Consider the following 17,448-nt stretch of genomic DNA (forward strand, 5'->3'; position numbering starts at 1 on the left):
ATTGTGGATTGCGTTTACAAAAAAATCCATCTCAATTATGTATTGAATTGGAATTTGACTTTTTATCACAATTATTATGATGATTATTGTGATCTCAAGTAGCTCAACACTAAACATATAAGATCCTTAGTCCTGTGGAATTTGGCAATCGAATCTTCCAGTCCTGGCTCTGAGTTAACAGTAAATCTGCTAACAGCTTCAAAGTAGGGCTAGTATGTCTTGTGATATTCTGTCAGTGATTTTCTTTCCTCCACCTTGTCTTCTTACATGCCAATAGATTCATGACGATGGACAGAAATAGAACAAAACTGTTGTTTTCTGTTTGTTTTCAATGTAAACTTTTATTACTAATCCATGACAAGACAGTTTGTTTTTCATACAAAGGCACGTGGTTCATTCAGTGCATTCTAGCATTACATAATACATATTAGATTGCATATAACAAACAACACCGGTTGCTTCAAAATATCTGAATAGACATTTCATCTTGGTGCAAAACAAAACAAGAAACATATCATTATTGAATAACTTCAGCGACCACAATTTGTTGAACCTATTAAAAGATTTTTTTTACATTTCAAGCTTATCCAGGCAGATAAGTAATACTATAGCATTGTGATTATCAAAATAATACATTTACAAATTCAGACCAACTCAACTCAATTGAACAAAAGCACCCGAATAGATTGTTAAAGAAAATATTTCAAAGATTTGCATAGATTATCAATTGGAATAAAAATATGGCACTTTCTGAAAATGTATATAAAACAAACTAGTCTATGATAGTGCTTGCATTATTGCATTTGCTCACATGTGTATTGCATGTGTGTGTGTGTGTGTGTATTGTGTGTGTGTGTGCATGTATGCGATAATGTCAAGGACAGGAAATGAAGGAAGCCTTTGAAATCTCTATATTTATCATGTCTTACTCTAAAGTACCTTGTGGTTTGCTAGGGAAAGCCAGGCTACTGCATTCAAAGCCTACTTGGAAAGCTTTAGTGGTTTAGTATGTTCTGCCAGTGCAGCCTAGCTTACTCCCTATAAACCGCACTGCTGATCAAACAGAGCTCTGCCATCAAGAATATTAGATGTGTAAGTCCTACACTGATTTGCGTTGGCAGAGGTTTAGGGCCGGCATATTCAATTCTGTTATTGAAAAATGTAAACTAAAATGTCTCTCCACAATTTATTTTATAAATCAAATGTGTTATGTTCATCTGTAATGTCTAACTTTGTCTCTCTCTCCCTCTCTTTGTCTCTCTCTCTCTCACACACACACACACACACACACACACACACACACACACACACACACACACACACACACACACACACACACACACACACACACACACACACACACACACACACACACACACACACACACACACACACACACACACACACACACACACACAGAGACAGCCTAAATTGGCAGATTGAGTGTAAAAAAACTACACTGTGAGAGAGAACTGAATAAACAGCATAATATTTCATGAGATTGTTTGGCCAAAAAGAATCCAGTTTATGACTTGCCCAATATATTTGGTACCAAAAACAGTTGCATAGAGTATAAAGACAACAGCTCTCCCATTCGCCTGTGTGTCATATGACACACGGAGCCATCTAATCGCAGTGCAGTATTCTTCACTGCTGCCGTGGGTCTCACATTCATGTATCTGTCAGTCATAGCAACTAGTAAATAATAAAACAAACATGAAAATGGGCTAAAATGACCGTAATGATCTAGGTAGGTCTATGTTATTTATACAGCTTGTTATACAACATTCCCATGCAACACCATGGACTCTATTCATACATTGTTATTTCCTTTAAATTAAAGTAGTAGTAGCAGTAGTAGTAGTAGTAGTAGTAGTAGTAAAGTGCTCTATGCTATTATAGAAATGTTTGCACTTAATACTCTGTATTGCAAGGAACATTTCCTCACATGTAACATACACTGAGTATACAAAACATTTAAGGACACCTTCCTAATATTGAGTTGCAGCCTCAATTTGTTTGGGCATGGGACTCTACAAGGTGTCGAAAAGCGTTCAACAGGGATGCTGGTCCATGTTGACTCCAATACTTCCCACAGTTGTGTCAAGTTGGCTGGATGTCCTTTGGCTGGTGGACCATTCTTGATACACGCAGGAAACTGTTAAGTGTGAAAAACCCAGCAGTGTTGCAGTTCTTGACACAAACCGGTGTGCCTGGCACCTACTACCATACCCTGTTCAAAGACACATTTTTTTGTCTTGCCCATTCACCCTCTGAATGGCACACACACAATCTATGTCTCAATTTTCTCAAGGCTTAAAAATCCTTCTTTAACCCGTCTCCTCCCCTTCATCTACACTGATTGAAGTGGATTTAACAAGTGACATCAATAAGGGATCATAGCTTTCACCTGGATTCACCTGGTCAGTCTGTCATGGAAAGAGCAGGTGTTCTTAATGTTTTGTGTAGATGTTATTGAGGCTGCAAGCAAATACTGTAGGTACACAGCACATGTAATGTATCTCATTCATAGCACAGTGTATCCAAGAATCACTGCTTCTCTGTTCATCTTGGATCCTGAGATATTTGCTCTTGTTTTCCACGCCACCAACCCACTTTCTTATTGGCTTAGGAAAGGAAACAAAACCAATCCAGATTGGCCCTTGTTGGATAACAAAACCCAGGCCAGAGGTCCAACCACATGTCAGAGGCAGCTAAAGTGCTCTGATGCTCAAATGTTGGGGCACAAGTCGGAGTATAGTGGACAAACATTGTTGTAATGGGCCTGTTCCATTGCAAATACTAGGGTTGGGTTGGTAGTCTGTGGGCAACTTTTCTTCTCCCAATGGATTACTGCTCGCTGTTCTTTCTGCCCTCTATCAGTGTTTTGGACCATTATTTGCCTGGAGGGGGAAAAATGTATGTTAGAAGCAGGGGTTGGAACCCAGATTATTTTCCAATCGTTCCTGAACAGAACCCTTATATTATTTGTTCCGTTCCAGTGTTCCGGCCAGCATAGTAAAGTCCTGAACCGGTTGAAGAAGAAAAAAGCAGTGGTTCATATAGTTTTTTAAACATTTTTAATATTTTTAATTTGTGAAATCGACATTGTTTTTATATTTAGCTAATTATTTTACCTCACCAATTAGCACGGACAGATCATCTTGCTATGGAACAGGTAGGCTAGTTGTTTGCATGTTTAATTGGTCAGAGGTGATGCGACTGAAGTTTCACAGGTGGGGAGAGTGCGAGATTAAGCGGTGGACATGGAGGAACATGGTTTGAAGCGCTGAGCATCAGAACTGAATTGTGAGTGTGTATAGATTTGAAAATAACAGTTCTGTTCCGGAACACTAGAGATCCTTGACATACTTTGTAATTTTCTGGTTTCAGGTTCTGTTCCCTGAGCCGGTTCCAACCACCATAAAGCCAGTACATTATGTGTTCAAATATTTCCTAGTGAACGCCAGTCTCTTTCATATAGCAAAAACCATCTGGGAGTTTCTGACAAGTGGCCTTAGGTGCGCCTGGTCTGGTTGTAGCTGAGGTAAGCCCGGCTCTGTGTGCCGGGCGCAGACTGCCAGCTAGCCAAGGGGATTGAGGGTGAAGTTGAAAGGCACTGCCGGGAGCCTGGTACGCTAAGGGGCCATAATGCAAAGAGGAAGCATGTGACACACCCTAAGCTGTAGGAGCTGAGACTGAGGGACTTCTGAGAGCTTTTATTTTAGAGCCACTCAGACAAGCAACTTAAAATCTTACCCAAGGGTCATAGAGTACATAGAGAACTAGCCATGATGTTTCTGGTTGTCTGGTTTCAAAACTACAATGGGTAGAGCCAGCATGCTAACTAGCTAGCATCATGTTAGCCATATTAACTATGAGCTAGAATCATGTTAGCCATATTAGCTATTACCCAGAATCATGTTAGCCATGCCAGATAGCATCTCGATAGAAGTTTAATATGTACTGCATGTCAATAGGCTAACTACAAGTAAAGGAAGGACATTTCCAATGAAATGCAAAATGAGACAGAAGGGGTGTCACAAAAGCGGTTTAGGGTATTGGTGTCGGTTTGAGTTATTGGGAAGCATGGTCTTGTTTTTGTTGAGTGGCCTATGGTGAATGAGCTAGTTAATGGTAAATTTACAACCCCAGCATGTGGGCCAATAAAACAAGGGGGACAGGGGGACATACAGGACGATGAGAATGATTGTGAGGGGGGGGGGGAAGAGGGAGAGAGTAGAGTGGAGGACGCTGGTAATTAAGAGTCTAAGGGAGTGTGAGAGGGGACACACACTGCTCAGAGCAAACTTTGTGCACGGAATCCTCACTCTTATTTATGCACCCTGTCTATTCTCCCTCCCTTCTACCCTTTATCTTCTTCCTGGCCTTTCCTCTCTCTCCATTCACTTGTCTCTCCCTCTGAATGAATAGTCACAGCTCTGTGGTGTCCCCCCCACCAACACCCCCACCGTACACCCCTTAAACTACCCCTCCAGCTCAGTCTTGAATAGGGAGTCGAATTGAGCAAACAGTCAGCCTGTCAGCTCAATAGGAGGTCTGGCCGTGAACTTCAAGTCCTTCCCAGGCCCCCAGCGTCACATTGGGGAGAGAAGCAGGGAGTTGGGAGGGAGGTGTGGGCTTGGGGGGCTGTGGGGAGACAGGAGGGAGGGGGTGAGTGGGAGCCACAGACACAGACAGACTTTAGGGGGCCCCTACGTGCCAATATTGGGGGGACCTCTGCCTGCCACAGAAGTTCCCAAGACTGGAGGTTTCGCTGGAGCTATGGGGGAGGGTGCTCCATGTCCCAGCTGCCTTGCCCCACCCCCTAGTCTAGGCAGGAGGGGTGTGTGCAGACGGGACAGTGTCTGCCCCCTGCCCAAACTCCAGCCCTCCAGACCCGCACACCTCAGACGCAAGCTGCTGGTGTGCCCACCCACCCCCTCGACTCGCCTCGCTCCCAGCCCGCACAGGCCACACATCATCTCATTACCCAACCCCAGCCACTCCACTGTCTACTGTTTGTATTGTTTTGGGCTCTGCATAATTTACACAGTAAATTGAGAATGGCCCTGGCCCCTGCTCAATCTACCACCTGTTTACAGAGACTGCCCGTGATTAGTGGGTTTGCATTAGATTAGACACTGTTACTACTAAGATTCTCATGCCATGTTTTGTTAGACTGGCTCCCCAACATAGAAACTTTGAATGTTGTTGGTTTTGTCAGGATTTTTTTCTATCTCCACATTTGGCTTAATCAGCTGCTATAGTTTACTTGAATATCCTTAATCAATTCATTATGTCTAGTCCTAACAGCAATGTCTCTGTAGACCTCATGCAGCGGAACACCTTGGTGGGATTGGCGACGAGACAGACTTTAATAGCACTCTAGTGTTTCACCGTCCATATGCATGGGTAGTAACTCAGTAGCCTATCCATTAGCAATGCTCTGGCACTGTACAGTATCTTGGAGGTAGCACTGTCTTGACCTCCAGTACCCAGACACAAACAAAGGAAGTTCTCTCCGTGTGGCACGGACAATGGCACACATTGTTTACCGGCTGCCTTATTTAATCGGGCCCAGCCGACTCTAATTGGTGTTTTGGTTATTAAGCGGTTTTTAAACTTGCAGCTCCCTGCTCGGAATAAAGGAGTCGCTACAACAAGCTTGCTTAGGAGAACAATACATGACTTGTCTCAGCACCAGCTCCCCCAACACCTCACCCACCAACACAAAGACAGCTTTCCTCCACTGAGACCTCGCTATCATACTCTCATTCGGCCTCTGCCTTTCTCGCTCCCTCTCTCTGTCTCTCAACCACACTCGCTCTCTCCTGGTCCCTTTCTCTCTGTGTTGGTGTTGTACTGCAGTCTCTGTCCGAGTAGCATACGCTGGCTCATGGGCGTCACAGTTTTCTCCTTTATAGATATGCTCTGAACTGCTTTTAACATTTTTAACTAAACCGTCATTAGCGTAAATGTTTACATGTCAGCAAATTAGGATTATTAATTACAAAAATGGAATGATAAGACTTGGTGAAAATAAATATTGCAAAAAAGCGTACTGTCTCTTTGATTACTATTGATAATAAGAATAGTGATGATGATGTAATAAAGCCCTAGCTAATATTTGTTAATAGTCTCTGGGTGTAACTATCTTGTGTAATATGCTAAATGTTGAACATTCATGTCTCAGATATTCTGACCAGGGAATACGGCCCGCGTATTTCAACCAAAATGGCAGCCGTCGCCATGTCGGGCATGTGTGTGAAGAGGATGGCACAACAACTCCCAAATGGGAAGAAAACTGGGCTGTTCAGAGCACAGATGCCCACTGAATGCCTCCTGAGAGAGAGCGAGAGCAAGGAGTGATTTAATGCAAGCACACACACAAAAACCCCAGCCCCCCCCCCCCCCCCCCAATCAACGCGTCCCGTGATTTCTGCAATTAGCAAACACATCTGGGGTGCTTAAAGGCAAGGCCAGCCTGGCAGAGGGAGGGAGCGAGAGAGAAGGGAGGGTCCGGAGGAGAAGGAAAGGATGGGGTGGTGGTGGTGTTATGAAGGCATGATGCAGCATGGAGGGTGCAGGACTGTTATTGTTACCTGCTCTCTCTGGTCCTCACTTCCATTTCATGCCAGCGAGCGTCGTCCTAAGATGGTGGTGTGAGCTACGTCTCGCGGTACAGGAGAATAGGGAAGGCAGCTGAGGATGAAGCGAGGGAGGGGAGAAGGGGAGAGGCGATATGGAGGAGGGCGAGAAGAGGGAGTCAGAGTCAACAGCAACCTCTCATCCTCTCCCTGTTTTTCAGCCTCATTTTGCCAGCATTCTGTCACGGTGGTGTTGGTAGTCTGCACAAAAAAATAAGAATAGGGAAAGAGATGAGGCAAAAAGAGAAAATGTGAGTATGTGGTTTAACCAGCCGAGATACACATACATGCATATGTATGTACACACGCACCCACACATGTCTTTTCTCATGGTACAGTCTGCCCCTGAGCATGCAAATGACTTTCATTATGCAAATGCATGCAAATCAGATCCAACCATCTGAGAATCAAGCCTGGGAAGAAAAAAATTGACACAGAGATTGAATGAAAGAATGAAAGAGAAAAAGAACAGGGGGGGGGTCCTTTTGAGTGGCAGGAGGCGGTAAGTCAGGTAAATGGTATGTGGAGGAACAACGGTGGCCCAAATTGGACAAACAAGATTACCTTTTGTATTATGAAGATGACTTATCTTTTTTTCTGTGACTGCACTGTATTTTAACATCATGCTTGATATCATACAAGTTTCACATGAAGTTAAGTTGAGACTCACATCATCTGCAATAGTAAGCAAAGAGATTTGCTCCAGCTAACATAGGCTTTTCAGCCATTCCACAATGTCTTCACTTTCATTCAAGGACGCAACAAGGACTTGAAGCTCCCTTATTGAAAAAAACACATGGATTTCACATGTGATCACGTGATCTTATGTGAAGTTAATTTGATAACATGGCCAACATGTAAAAGCAATATGTGATAACATGAAACTACACGTGAAAACATTTGAGCACACGTGAAAACGGTCTCGTGAAAGAAATGTGACAACATGGGGATGCAATATTTTTGAACGTTTTTCACGTGAAACTGCAAATTTCACATGTTGCTTTTACTACAATTCACGTGAGGTGAAAACCTGTTATTCTCCACACATGAAAGGGTATTGTAAATGTAAACATGTGAACATATGTTTTCACATGTGAACAACTAACCTCACTTGTCTCTTTTCATGTTTTTTTCTGTAAATGTATTGGAGATTTAAGGTAAGCGGTACACTAAAATAGTGTAATACTGTATATTTAATCAATGTGATGACATTTGATGACGTGGTGCTGACTTTTCAATATGAAGCACCTGGGATTTGAAATGACACTCTCTATATTTGGAGTACGCTGGTCTTTCTGCTGTGTCACAAAGTCTGTAGTATTCTCAGAAGTCCTCTACAGATTAATTACCTACAATGCATCTCTGCAATTAGCAAAAAAAAGTGCCATCTGCGCTGCTATTTTAGTTCTAAATTAACCTGACTATTATCTCATCATTGATTTCCTTTAATTCTTTCATCAATTTGGGTGTTTTCTGTATAGTTGTCTAACGTTGGTGGGGCATATTATTCACTTTGTCCTTAATCACTATGATAAATATCATGGTGTATTATTAACAAAGCTGAGATTTACTTTGAAGTACAAAGTGTAGGAATAGAGGTGAAATCAGTTACTGACACAGACCCTACGTAATGCCGTGAACCAAGAGGTTGTGAGTTCATATCCCAGGTGAGGACATGTTAAATAATAATTACTGTATAAATAAACATACACAATGTAATCATTTGTGTCAAATATGTCAATTGAAAACACTGCGACTGTGGGACCTTTTGTTTGCAGGGCATCACCTATGTAATCATGTGAAATATCCCCACATGTACTGTAAGTCGTTCCAAAACCACATGAAAGGTTATGTGAAAATATAATATCATACAGTGGGAGGAAGGCTGTGACCTAGAAGGGGATTGCTGTCCGAAATATGGTGTTGGAGTCACAGATGGTTGGCTGTATGAGATCAAATGTTGCGAAACTTCATCATAACAAAGACAACAATGCTACAGTTTTAACATGCTAGGCTGATGAAGTGTTTGATGAAGAGGTTGCTGAAGCTATTGTATATAGTCAAACATATTGTAGTGGTGCTTTTCTATGTCATTCTCCGGCCAAGCTACACATGCAAGTAGCCCAAGAGCTACAAACTAACTTCACCAATCTGGGTTGGAATCTATTAACTAGCTACCAGCCTAGCCTATACATGACATTTGGTAAACCAACGAGCAGACTAATCGGGGAGGAGAGAGCTGCTATTTGTTTTCACTCTCAGGCTAGAGGAAGGAGGCAGCTTTCGTTTCAGGGTGCCAGTAGGGACACACTATTTTGTAGGCTGTAATGGGGGAGTAGGGATAGAGGTGAAGGGAAGGGGTTTGGGAGTATGAGAGAGTAGGCTAGGAGGAAGGGAGGGGCAGTTGTAGAGGGGGTGGGGTACCACTGAATGGTGGCAAACCTCTCCTAATTGGCACTTGACATTTTTTTTGCCATTGGCACTAAAGTGGGCCGGCTTTCAAGCCCGCTCTGAGTCCTTGTTGGAAAAGTGCCATATGCAAATATGGCGAATGGGCTCCATTGTGAAGCCTCTGATATTAACAGCTCAGGGAACAATGAAATTGTGTGCTTACTCTGGACTCGTAGGTGTGTGAGCGAGAACAAGACAATGGCTGCCAAAGCCGCTTCGGTCTGAACAGCCCCTTCACATGACGTTCTGACAAGTAATTTCATCAGAATGGCCTTCTGTGGACAGAGGCTCTGTCAGGCTCTGTCCAAAAGCTTTATTCAAGACTGAAATAGTTTGTTTCAGTTTGTGCAATACTTGCCCAACTTCTGAAAATGTAATCTTTCTCTTTTTGTTGAGAGGCTCTTTTTCCTAACTGTTAAAATATTCAGAAAATGATTAGCTTTTTTCTAAAAATGCATCCTATGTTAAAGCATTTCCAGTTGAGTACATTGTTCTAAATGCTAGAATGTATAGTGTTCTGTAATACTTCTGATATTTCTCTATTTGGATTGTTTACCCTTCACTAGCTCCCTGGGGCAACAGTGGAGGGTGATCTAAACATAGCTCCTGTCTCCCTTTGGAGACTTCTTGGCAAATCAATGATGAATTGTAGCAAAACTGAGAAGTATTTTCAAAGACTGAGAAATGATAAGAGACTGATCTTGGACAGCTAGGCCAAACAAACTCCCAGCACTAACTTCCAAGAAGAAACATATAAATCAGATTGTCAAAGGCCGTAAAGCAGTTCCATCTTTATCTCCACACAAGTCGAAACTGTCAGGGAGGAAACAGAACAACGGGTCCAACAATAGCACCCACCTCCGGTGTGGTCCGAACCAAGTCAAAGTCCACCTGTTACTGCTAAGTTACCAAACTTAATCTCCTTTGTCTGGGTGGGTCCATTAACTTCTGTAAACGCCTGAAATACATGAATTTCTCTGTGAGCGACAGGGAGGCGGGGGCCGCTTTAGAAATAGCAAAGTATGCCGTTCTGTACCAGCCCAGCAGTGAAGCCATTTTCCAAACTCTGTTGGTGTGTTCTGTTGAGAAAAAAAAGAGGCAGTGAAAAGGGGGCAAGAATCACTGGGCCTTTTTCAGAAACCCGTCTGGCTGCTAGGACCCGGAGATGCTGAAAGGGTGGTAAAGGAGCCCATTGTCTCCCTGTGACAAGTGGACTAAGTCTATTGACTGTAAAGTCTACTGGTGGGGGGCCGCCAGGGCCCGGCCACAATGCCTGTTTTTCTACTTGACACTTGGAGTCTAAATCTGCTTGCCTAGAGCCTGAAAGCTAAGACAAATCCACTAAACCCTCCCTCTGCCTCCCTTCCTTTCTCCTCTCCCTCCCTCCATCCTTTCTCTTTACCCCCTCTCTCTTTCCCTCCCTCCACTCCAGACAGGGCTACAGTAGAGTCCCGGAGGATTTGTGGAACTCCTGTTTTTGTGCCATTTTCAGGCAGGCAGTGCAAAGGCTGTCTTTCCTCTGGGGTAGTGTTGCAAAATTCCAGGAACTTTCAATTAACTCCCTGGTGTTCCAGAAATCCTGGTTGGAAGATTCTGGTTTTCTTGCTTATTCCATCCTTACTCCGTGCATCCTCTAACCAGGAAGTTCCTGGATTTTTGCAACTGTACTCTAGGGTCCCTAGCTAGTGTGGACTGTTTTTGATATGACTGTGCCACACACAGTCATCCCCGTTATCGCCACCAACAAAACAGCTGCACCAGTGCACGCACACACCTTTATGGGAATCTGTCACTGACTTCATATCATCTTATCTTCAAATAGTATTCATGCATATCGTACAAATTGTGGCTAATTGGAGAGAAAGAGAAAAAAATAATTTTTTACTGCCTGAAAAATAAATACAAACTGATGTCAGAAAGCTAATCTAACTTTGCTAAAATCTCTACCCATAAATGTTGTCCATCAATCAAATTTTACTTGCATAACACTTTGTAAAAGGCCAATTTGTTACATTAACAACCACAACGGCATGCATGTAGCTATACAACCACAGATAACAGCCAAGAACAGTCGTTGGGGCCTTTTTCCAGTTCCCCTGGATTCTTCCTTTGGTAATGACAGTAGCTAGGGAAAACAGACAAAGAGCCAGGTACCACTGTGCCACCGGAGGAGGTGACATCACCGCCTGTCACTTCCTGTCAAGGCTCTCGTCTCTCTCGTTCCCTCGCTGAGCCCAGAGCTCAAATGTCACACTCAGCACCTGCAATGCAGCAAGCAGGAACCGCTGCACAACCCGCTAAAATTGACATTGTGAGTGTTGTTGCTATAGAAACGCTCCAACAGGAATTTCAGTCTAGTCCGACATGCCATATTGGAGTAAGTATTGTGTTTGTTATCAAAGCAGAATTCAAAATGTATAAATTTAGCCGAGTAAATGTGATTAAACCCCTGTTTAGGCAATTGATCTCCAGATGAATAACGTGTTTTTCAAACATACTGGTGCTATAGTATACAATTTACTCTCCAATTTCTCTGTAATGTCTTGAAGCTATGGAAGGCTGATTTGGCCGAAAGACATAAAAATCATACTGGAGGCCTCACTCGACATGATTCTTTTTCTAGTTGAAAAGAAATCAACATCATTGCCTTGATGACTGATTGAAGGTGTGAAGATCTGATTGACCAATTACTCCCACTATTGGCTGAGGCCCGGATTGTTCCCTCTCTCATGGCTCTGTCACTGGGGGCAGTTTCCGGTTGATTGCACTCGGACCACTCCCCCACAGAGCCCCACACAGTGGCATTCAACAAGACCCATCAGGCCTTTCCACATGGTAGCACCTCATGCAATGGAGGCTTCGCCATGGCCCATTCACAACCAAGCCAACTGTCACCTCAAATCAAACACCCAAACAAAAGTGAAATCAAACACCTTCCCACATGAACGAAAGAGGGGGAGAAAACAAATAAACAACCATCGAGCTTAACAAGACTGGCCTCAAACAAATCTGTCCATTTGACTATGTGCTGGCAGGGGAGATGATCGTGGGATTAACTTAAAAAGTCCATTGTAAACTTCCACAATCCAAATAACGTATGACATTAGAGGCTATAATCAGCAACCATACTTTCTATTCATTTCACCTGTTTTCCAAACAGTCTTATAACTAAAACACCATCAGCCGAGTGCAGAATTGCTACAGTGGTAGGATGGTTACTTGCAGCTACTGACTGACCAATTTTTGTTAACCACTTCGGCAAAGTCCGCAGTCAGCACCATTCAGGTTGCCGTTGGTTCTTTGGGACCCGCCCACCACTGCTGGCCATGTGATCGTAAGGATAAGCCGCTGCGTGCAGCCCCACACAGAGGGATCAGGGGCTTATTAGATTACAAGTGATCCTGTTGGACCAACTAGGCTGCTAGGAACCAATGCCACCGGCCATGTACAAATATGAGGAAATATGTGTATGACATTATGTGTATAGCTCATTATTTGTAGGGATCAATCTCAACGAGATCAGGCTTTCCCAACTATATGGCTCAGGGGGAAATATCAAAAATTCTAATACTCAAAGATGTAAATTTATAAGAAACTCAACAAATACTCAAACTCTCAAGTCTGCTGCTAAAATTCTCAGAGGCAATTGTGATATATTTGAGGCAATAACAGAGACCAGATAGTTGTAATTGTCAAGCGGCATTAAAAAAGACACACACACATACACATACACACATAAACCTGTGCAATTGGATGACATCACACGACTTACTTGACTTTTTCTTCTGCTCCTGTTGTCCTATGATGACGGCCATTTTTTTTGCTTGTTTTGCTGTGAATGGTAGAATGGGGTGGTGCGTTATGGGGGATATGTGTTGGGGATCTTGATGCCTTTCAGGAGCGTAATGGGATTCTTGTTACTTTCGGTTATCTAGCTTTATGAAGAATGTACATCACTCATACAGCTAGATAACCAAAGATAACAACCAACCCCTAAGGCTGCCCATCCTCTTGTGCCACAGGTGATACGCAAGGGCCAGATTCTAACCTATAAACAGGAAAAATAGTGTTAACAATCAGAAGAATTAAGACTTTCATTTCCCTTTTCAAATTGAAGTGCACAGTGAGTAAACTGTATCAGTTCTATAGAGAGGTCTGGTCACGTTCATGCAGTACCTAAAATGTAAGAAATGCTGATTATGTTAAATTAATCAACATTCATCAAATGTGTACTTAACAGTTCACAAAAATACCAGAACCTCCTGACCCTCTGCTTAAAGTACTCATCAGCAATTGGCCACTTACTAACTGTAACATTTCCCTGCCAATCCGCCCTCACTGTTCTGCTGTTACAAAGCCTTTGATTGGACGGCCAGCCCGTAACATGGCAGCCAAAGCCTTGACTCCTCAAAGTCAAATAATCAGCGTGAGGCTTGATCAAAACACACAGGCTGGCGAACCAGTCCAAACTGGTTACGGCACCAGTCTTCCCAGACCACACCTCTCCGCCCCTGCTCCCACCCCTATGGTGAGGCAGTCTCTCACATGGACTGGCTCCATAGGAGGGTGATGGCTTCAAATGCCGCCCCCCACCATGTCCAAAATTTACTTTTTAATTTAAAGCTGTTTTACTGTAAGATACAGAGAGAAAGGTTTGCCTCTTGCGTTTGCATATCTATCAGAGATTCCACAGTAAATTGGGGAGGGCATGTTCAATTTTGGGGTCAGAATTATGCACAAAAGCACAAACACACACAAGTGCAAACACACACACACACACACACACACACACACACACACACACACACACACACACACACACACACACACACACAGGGTACACACATTTATGGCACATGGCACAAGGGCCAATTAAAAGCTTTTCTTTGTGCCCAGCCCAACAACGAGGCTCCTCCCATCTATACATGTTCTAATGACTCACAGTAGATAGATGGAGGGAGAGAGAGAAAGACAGAGAACATTCTCCCCTTTAGTGTCCACATCTTTACCTGTAGTCTCACACTGTTGGCAGACAACACATCCTCTCCTTACTGTCAGCTAGGACAAGGATTCAAGCTTCAAAATGTCTTATTTTTGTTCATAATCTACCAGTCACCATAAGGATTTCTAATCACCTTTATCATTTCTTATTACAGTATGCTACACAAGGATAAAACAAGGCTCTTTCAAAGCATCCGCACTCGCAAACATGCATATTCCACATGCACATACACCCATGCACGCACACACACACAAACACGTGCAAACCAAACAAAAGCATGCACACATGCTGGAAATAGGAATGCCACTATCTTTCCTGAAAAAGTGACTATTCACTCAGGAAGGTATTTCTTCCTGCCAAGGACAAAATGCCATCAAAATAAAAATACTGATGCAGTTACAGAAATGTCCTGATATCTACTTGTTTTTTGTCAGAGAGAGAATTGACATGTTTCAATATCATTTGAAATTATATCTGACATGGATATTGGATAAACTTTGTTTAAATAGTGAGACTTGATTATATAAGCATAAAGGGTTATCAATACATCTATCTCAGTTATTCATTTGTGCTATTTATTGGCACAGCCAATAACTTGATTGTACATATAATGCATGAAATTCTTTTTAATTATACTGTGGCATGTTTAATATTTGAAATCCAACTAAATAATAATAATAATTTACTGTTTTTGTGACACTGTGCACAGTATGTGAGAGAGTTGTGTGAATAGATATATATTTTAAATTGCTAAGTTATTATATAAAATAAATAGTTATAATACTACCACAAACTATAAGTAGCATTATATTCTCAACATTATATTGAAAACAATAAAAAACATGTATTTATTTTCAAGAAATTACATATACCATGAGAGTTTGAATTGGAAAGTATTTTTTTTATTATCCTATTTTATTAATCAATATTATTATTAATAATATTATTATCATTATTATTGTTTTTATTATACTGTGCAAATTCCAAATAGTTTGATACGCAGTTGCGACGATTCCTTCTGATATTGTCAATGCATTTGACCAACTTTATTTCAAGTAATAATAATATACATTATTTAAGGAAATAAAGTAAGAAATAATATGTTTCATATTAGGCCTACATTGCGCCAGATAAGATTACAAAGAACTCACACTGCGCAACAGTAACGAAGCTCACCTCGATTCAGCACCACAACAGTGGACAGCGGCCTTGTCTCTTAGTAGCCTTCAGTGCCAGGATTTCAACACCACCATAACGTATCAAAATCCCCGATAAGCATATTAACTATCATACAATCAGTTTGTTAAAAATAACTGCATTTGTCTTCTTGTTTTAACAGTAAACCTAGGCCTTCCCCTTGGTAAATTCAGATAGGCCTATACGGCGCAGTAACGTGCCAGGGAGAGATCCGTTTCGACTGTCTATTGCAGCATCTTGCCAACCTCATAATTGTCAAGGGGTATAACTCATTCAACCATTCATTCATTTATTCATTCAAACAAACCTAACCACTCCTCGTCATTGGATAAGACGTTGGTGACGTCCTTCAAATTGATCCTTGGGAATAATTGAAGCGCACAAGGGATAGGCTGCATTGAAAATGTTTGATGAAGCAATACACAATGCACATATTTTCTGTAGATGTATTTTAGGTACAAATAACGTAGTTATAGCTTTATAATGAAGTGATCAATGTATGACATTGAGATATGACGTGAATCGATGTAATTCAATCCAACCTGATCCGTAATTTATATGCACATTGCTGTTGCTTGGGTCTCAATTCTTATGGACAAGGCACGAACTGAGGTCAGTTCTAAATGTTCATCATATGTAATTGGCGCGGTCCATGCAATCTGTTGGCAGAGGGCCTAAACTACTGTAGCCTACCGCTGCACAGTGGAACCTTGTGGAGTCATAATACCAACAGCGTTCACTGCTACGAAAAAATGACGAGCTTGACAAGTATGAACGCAAAGGTGTAGATATGCAGTAAAATAACATTTCATTTCTGTATTCTCTTGTGAAATTATGATTGATGATTGATACAGTATTAATATCCATAGGCTTAGTCGATTTGTAATACTTTATTAACTATTGACTCGAATTTACTACGTTTTCAACGGGCACTCTTATGAACAAATGATATCATATAGGCTAATTTAATAACAAAAGGTCAGTGCTATCGAAGATCCTTGGGAAATCCCTACCCTAAACCCTAACCTTAACCATATCAATAACCATAACCCTAACCATAACCCTTACCTTAACCATTTCGACTCCAACAGGGTATGGACGTTTCAAGGATCCCGGATAGCATGTACTACAAAAAACTACGATTTTAGCAAAAACACGTCCTACAATGTCTCTTCCATTTGGATTTTGTGCAAGTGATTTAGCTGAGTTAAAGTGAACAATGTCTAAGCCATACCTGCCCAGTTATTATAACTGTAAGGGAGTGTGGTGTATTTATATTACCCATGCCATCTGCTCTGTTGTGCCTATATGTCTCTCCATTGAATCCTGAAAAAAAACAAAAAACAAGAAACGCTTATTTTCCAACCCAACTGCAGTCCTATGGTAACTGTTCGTTCGGTTTAAGTCAACAATTACAACAACACAGTCTCGTTTGAACTGAGTATGTGACTTGTTTTATTGTGCCTACAGACAGGTATGAAGCCTCAAGCATACATCTGACCCTCTAGATATGACGTTGAGGCGACATAAAACCATTACATGGTTCAATATAGTGGGCTAAAATTCACGAGAGTGTTGTTATGTAATCTACCTGTATAAAGGCACCTGAGCTAGATAGGTACCCGAGTCTAGAGGTAGGACACGCCCCAGATGACATCTCCAAAAGCACCCCAAAGACATATAGGCAATAGGCAGATCGATTTTTAGACAAGGCCCTCAATAATACTCGTAAAAAACCGAGTCAGACCTACATAATGCACAACCCACAATCCAGCTAAATGCTTGGGAGAAATGTACAGATTAAATTATTTGCAATTTAATAAAGAAAACACGCACGTTTATGGATATAATGTCACCAGATGTAGCACGACCTATAAAACCAAACCAAACAACAACCTGGCTGTGCAAAACCAATTCACTTTTTGATCTTATGCCGCAAAATACAAGCATTACATTTCATATGATAGGGCGGCAGGGTAGCCTAGTGGTTAGAGCGTTGGACTAGCAACCGGAAGGTTGCAAATTCAAACCCCCGAGCTGACAAAGTACAAATCTGTCGTTCTGCCCCTGAACACACAGTTAACCCACTGTTCCTAGGCCGTCATTGACAATAAGAATCTGTTCGTAACTGACTTGCATAAAGGCTTA

The 17,448-nt window shown here is 41.9% G+C and overlaps 1 long non-coding RNA gene across 1 annotated transcript; it reads right to left on the reverse strand.

Moving 5' to 3' along the window:
• Positions 1–825: 825 nt before the first annotated feature.
• On the reverse strand, positions 826–13,590 carry LOC135522252 (uncharacterized). Its single transcript, XR_010452659.1, has 3 exons — positions 12,874–13,590; positions 6,606–6,851; positions 826–2,903 (listed from the first exon to the last, which is right to left on the reverse strand). It is a non-coding gene; the product is annotated as an uncharacterized LOC135522252 (long non-coding RNA).
• Between the last annotated feature and the right edge of the window lie 3,858 nt (positions 13,591–17,448).

Source organism: Oncorhynchus masou, chromosome 30 (genome assembly GCF_036934945.1).
Source record: "Oncorhynchus masou masou isolate Uvic2021 chromosome 30, UVic_Omas_1.1, whole genome shotgun sequence".
Taxonomy (NCBI): Eukaryota; Metazoa; Chordata; class Actinopteri; order Salmoniformes; family Salmonidae; genus Oncorhynchus; species Oncorhynchus masou.